Consider the following 6,667-nt stretch of genomic DNA (forward strand, 5'->3'; position numbering starts at 1 on the left):
TTCTGGGCACATCTTCTTTGTACAGTTATCAATCAAATTAGTAGATAACAAATTTAATTTAAGAATAAATGATTCAATCATTAAATTCTAAAAAAAAAAGAAGTTTAGATGTGTAATTTGATATACTGGATACTCGTAATGCCGGTATATGATAGTCCAATCATCCATATTGATACTGTCATAGGGCTGCTGCCGCGCTGCCTCCTTCCCACGATCCTGCACTATATGGTACCAATGCTGATGCATGTGATGGCGATAATCCTTGAAATGCAACTATAAATGAGTATCCACGGCTTGCCGCACATGATCCTCCTCAAAATCAATGATGTTGAATACATCTTGTCAACAATAAATATTAGAAGAATACTATGCAAATTAAATATTCATAATATAATTTATTTTATCTGTAAGTGGGTGTAGAAAATCTCTCTCTGAGCTGGTAGAATGTGATACCAATCGAAAAGCATCACGGGAGCATAGCTGCGGCATATGATGCCCAACTCAGTCTGCCACAGCTCGTACCATCTCTTAATGGGCCTGGTATAGCTGAGTGATATCTCGATATGGAGATGCTGTCCCGGGTGCTCGCGTCTCCAATACTTTAGAGCGAGGTTCTTTGATTGACCTCGCCCTCACCTCACTACTGATGAAGACTAGCCTAAAACAATAATAAATAAATTATTAGTATGATAGCTATCCAAATAAAAGAATCAAATTTTATTATATAAAAAGTATAATAATATCACTCGGATTTATCTCACTGTGATCCGTCTTACTGAGACCCGCCTCACTGGGACCTGCCAGTGCAGGATCCTCTAGCAATGGAGTCGGTGCGGCAATGGAGATCGATGAAGGCGCTTCAACCTCTGGGGTAGACTGTGAACGCGAACATCGTCGTCTGTCTCCTGGTACCATATCTGTAATTTTTAACATATAAATAAATATAATATTGAATAATAATAAAAAAAAATAAATTATATTTTAATGAATATAATTATATCGCATACCATTATTGCAAGAAAAGATTAAACGAAGAATATAGATCTACTCATCAATATTCATATCTTCCTCGATATGTAGATCCTCCTTCGAATCACAATAATCGATATATGTATCGTCTTCTATCTCATCATCATTTATGAATTGACCATCACCCTTTGACTCATCAAGATTAAATACAAAATCAGCTTCAACTTCATTGGACAGTAGATCAGCCCTATTCAAAGATACCGTTACAAGTTCTTCATCAACAAAAAGCTCGGCTAATATTTGTTCTTTTTGCTGAAAAGCTTCATTTTCATGTAAATCCAAACTTTCATCCATCTCTAATCGGGTTGGTATGTCATATACGCCTCTAGGTGTTATTTTTTGTACAACATACCAATTACCTCGATACTTTAGGTCCTTCAAATATATTACTTGTTTTGCTTGAGTTGCTAATATATACGACTTATTCTGGTACCATGTTCATGCAAAATTTACACTGATAAAGTATGGATTGATATGAATACCGATCCTTTTATTACTAATATCTCACCATTCACACTGAAATAAGAATACAGAATTACTGGACTCATACTTTAGTTCTATGATATCTACTAGTATACCATAATATTCAATCTCTTCTTCTCCTTTATATCTTATTGTAGCAACTCCACTATTCTAGGTCTATCGTTGCATCTCAAGCTCTCTTGTGTGAAATCTCATTTCTCCAATGATACAGGATGCGTAGTGATTAACCCTTCGATTGAAACCACATGCTAAATCATACAACTCATCGATCACACCCACTTCTTTATTGAAATACTTATGTTCATCTACATCATAATATAAAAAATTATGTTGGTTCAAATAATATTATTTATAATTAAATAAATAATATATTGCTAATACAACTTACAAAGTCATCAAACTATTTTGTAAATTTCTTGCTATGTCGATTATCAGTATTTATATTATTCTCTCTACATAGTATACTCTTGTGCTCACTGCAATAAGTTATGATTTTTAATTTTACATCGATACAAAAAAATTACTTAAAATATTAAACAGTATGCTAAGATGGTACTTACTCAATGAAATCTTCAATTTCTTCATAATTATTTAGAACATAAAAAGTATGTCTTGGATAACTCATTCACGTCCATAAATTCATATCTTCTTGCACCAAGAGATCGAATCATTTATTTAAATATAGACAATATTTATTTATTGTCACCTCATTCAAGGTCTGCGTTACGATCTGTACGATTGAATCTTATTTCGATATCATCAAGATACATCGAGCAGAATGTGACACACTCTGTAGCTACATATGCTTCCATTATAGATCCTTCAGGCCTTACTTTATTGCGCACATACTTTTTTAGGATACATAAGAATCTATAAATAAAATAAATTTAAATTTTAGAAATATATTTATATCTTATAATTGATATGATAAAGTGCATATAATTTTTTGTACCTTTCAATAGGATACATCCATCGATAATGTATCAGTTCGACCAAAAGAGCTTTCTTTGAAAAATGAACAGCCATATGCACCATAATATCAAAAAATGATAGTGAAAATTTTTTTTCTAACTTATAAAGAATGAATATAATATTCTTCTCAGATCTCTCAAGTAAGTTAATCTTCAATTTTCGACAACACAGTTTTTGGAAGAATACTCCCAGCTCCATCAATGCAGTTTGAATATGACCACCCAAATAGCCATGCATGATCACAGGAAGCAAATATTACATCATCATATAAGAGTCATGACTTTTCATGTCAGAGATATTACCATCGTTGTTCCTAACACATCGCGATATGTTTGAAGTGTATGCATAAAAAAATTTTATGATTTTGAACTATCCACAAAATTTTTTTTTTCTCATCAAATAGTGAATAACATGCAGATGGTATAAAAAATCTCTCACCTCGATGAACTAAATACAATTTCGATCGGATTTTCATTTCCTGTAAATTAAGATGAGCTTTTATACCTTCTTTTATTTTTCTTGGGATGTTCAATACAGTACCAATGATATTATCACAATTATTCTTCTTAATGTACATTACATCCAGATTATGACGAAGTAGTAGCTGCTTCCAATATGGTAGTTCGAAAAAGATTCTTCGCTTTGTCTAATTCAGCTCAGCTTCAGTACGCTTTTGCTTACAAGTATCCGATATTTTTTCAAATTAGATGTTTTCAATGACTTCAAGTTATTCTAAAATTTTTGCTCCATTTAACTCCTTAGGTGGCGGACGTTGGCCAGACTTACTATCAAAATATTGGTTATAATGGATCCTCCAAGAATGATTACCAGAGAGAAACTGTCGATGACCCATGAAACATATTTTTCATCCATGTTTTAAATGTAAGGAGGATGCATCCCTATTGCATATTGGACGTACCAGATATCCTTTGGTGCTCCATCTAGATAAGTTTTCATATGCAAAAAAATCATTTATGGTCCATAGAATCGAAGCATACAACTTAAAATTACTTCGACTCATAGAATCATATGTCTGTACCCTATTTTTTCATAGCTCCTTCAGATCATCGATTAAAGGTCGTAGATATACATCAATTTCATTACCTGATGCTTTCGGATCCGAAATCAATAGTGACATAAAAATATTGGTTTTTTCATGCACTTTTAAGGTGACACATTATATACAACTAGCATCACAGGCCATATATTGTAAGAGGTACTTAGATTGTCAAAGAGATTAAATCCATCTGTCGTTAGACCAAATCGGATATTGGGTGGGTCACTCGTAAAGTGCAGATACTTTGTATCAAAGTCTTTCCATACTAAAGAGTCGGTCGGGTGACTAAGTATGTTCTCCTTCGAAACCCGCTGCTTATAATGCCATCTTATTTCTTCAGCTGTCTTTGTAGACATATACAATTTTTGAAGTCTTAGAATCAATGAAAAATATCTCAAAATCTTTTAAGATATCTTCTTTGCTTTTCTATTATCGATTTTGTATCTAGGCTCACCGTATTTTGGACATTCAGTTAGCTGTTCATTATCCTTATAACATAATATACAATCATTTTTGCAGGCATGTATAGAAATATAGTCAAGTCCCAATTTTCGCATGTGTATTTTTGCTTCAGAATATGATTTTGAAAGTCTCTCTCCATTGAAAAGAGCTGCTTTAATCAATATCAAAATTTGATCAAATAACTTCTGACTCCATCAGTTCATGATTTTAATATGAAGCAATTTTTTATAAAACTTTAATTTGAAAAACTTTGTACAATTTGGATAGAGTGACTCTCGTGTATCCCTTATAAATTTTGCAAATTGTTCAGAAGTTTCTTCTACCTCAAGTCGGATATTATGTTCATGATCAGAATTGCTTTCAGATGCAGTAGTACTTAGCATACATTTAAATAAGCACTCTGATGTAATCATCTAATAATTCTCCTATACTAGCATGTTCGACAGGTCCAGTAGTATCACTATCATCTTCAGTATCGTCATTGTCGCGCACCACTTCATTCAGATCACCCTTCTCACTCCATATCCAATAAGTATACTTCTTATCCATACCATAATGTAGCAGATGCTCCTCAACAAGTGTTATGTGATGATATACCATATTGACATATCTCTTGCATGAACATTTTATCCGACTAGCACTGTCAGCCTTATGCTGTGCAAACTTAATAATATATCGAACTTTTTTTTCGATATTCAGGCAAAAAAATATCTCTAGCATTCATCCAATTTTTGTTGAGATCCATCTAACAACAAACAAAAAATCATTAACAATAAAAAAAGATTCAGTGGTATTCATCCGAACTGGATCTTGATCTGAATTTTGGATTGAATCGTGATCGAAATTCTGACCAAAATCTCGATTCAGATCCAGACACGAATCATTTTATATAAAACAACACATATTAAAAATATAGACTGAACAATAATATAGAAAATATCCTTCCACCAATTTAATGAAGTAAAAATGCATGATCCTATCCATTTCAAATCATTACTAGCAGGTGTGGCCCTATCTCTTTCAAAAAAGTAATAATCTTATTATTGTTATTAGTGAATATTTTGTCTCATTATTGTGAATTTTTTGACAGCATCTTCTCATGATTTTTCAAGTATACGATGTGAATATGGTGCCTACGCATTCTATCCACCATATACCCAGAGAACAGTGGACAGATAACTACTGAATACCACACAATGAAATATATTAACAATAATAAGATTATTATTTTTTTAAAAAATTCAAATACGAGACATTCAAGAGTTGATCTTGATGAAGTTCGACTCTTGAACGAAAATCTATGGCTCAATGCAATTTAACTACCATCTTTGAATATACATTCGAAGATGGATTTCTAATTTATTAAAAAAGAGTAACTCTGTATTAAAATTTTTTCATCAAAAATTTTATTAGAATTTTCTTTAAAATAAAAATCTTTTTATATTTAATTATAATAAATAAAAGCATACAAAATAGCATATAAAATAATTAAATTGTAATAAGTAACAGTAATGTGCATTGTATTAGTAGAATAAAAAATAATTAATCAAATAATTAAATAATTTCAGTAGTAACACTAAAATATTTATGTAACAAATATAATTAATTAAATAATTAATTAAATAATTAAATAATTTTATTAATCAAATAAATTACTCCCCAGCCAGTCTCTATCGATCGTCGATCGCCCCCTCCCCGACCTCGTCTCTGCTAGCCGATATCCTCCCTGGCCCTGTCTCCATCGGCCGACACCTTCTCTGGCCCTGTCTTCTCTTTTTTTTTTCTTTTTTTTTTCTCTCTTTTTTTTTCTTTTTTTCTTTCTTTTTCTTTTTTTTTTCTTTTTCCCCCCTCCTTTCTCTCTTCCCTTCCTTCCTCCCCGTCGTTGCCCCCTTTCAGGCCCCGTCTCCCCCGACCACCGACTAGCCCCCTCCCTAGGCCCATCTCCGCTGGTCGACACCCTCTCCGACCTCATCTCCCCTGGCTGCCCCCTCCCCGGCCTCATCTCCGTCGATCGACATCCTCCCTGGCTCCATCTCCCTCGACTGCCAGCGGCCTATCTTCGGCCTCGTCTCCACTGGCAGGCCCCCTCCCCAGCCTCGTTTCCACCGACCGACATCCTCCCCGACCCTGTCTCCTCCGACCGACACCCTCCCCCGAACTCATCTCCATCGCCGCCGGTCGCCCCCTCCCGAGCCCCATCTTCTCTTTTTTCTTTGTTTCTTTTTTTTCTCCTTTTTTTCTTTCTTTTTTTTCTTTTTTTCTTTTTCCCCCTTCCTTTCTCTCTTCCCTTCCTCTCTCCCCGCCGCCCCCTCCTTGGACCCATCTCCCCTGACCGTCGGCCGCCCCCTTCCTGGTCCCGTCTCTGCCGACCGACACCCTCACCGACGATGGAGACAGGGCCGCCGACCGTCCCCTCCCTGGCCCATCCCCCATCGGCCAAATCCCGTCCCCAAACCCATCTCCCCCATCTTCGACCCCAAACCCCCTCCCCGCCGGTCCGGTCTCAGTCGTCGTCGGGCCCATCTTCACTGCCGTCGGCCCCCTCGGTGTTCCGATCAACACCCAAAAAAAAAAAAGAAAGATCGTTTAAACCATTACCTTTGATGGATGCGGACGATGAGGACGCAGACGACGGCGTGGATGCGGACGACGAAGATGACAATG

This window comes from Elaeis guineensis, chromosome 15 (assembly GCF_000442705.2).
Source record: "Elaeis guineensis isolate ETL-2024a chromosome 15, EG11, whole genome shotgun sequence".
Lineage (NCBI taxonomy): Eukaryota > Viridiplantae > Streptophyta > Magnoliopsida > Arecales > Arecaceae > Elaeis > Elaeis guineensis.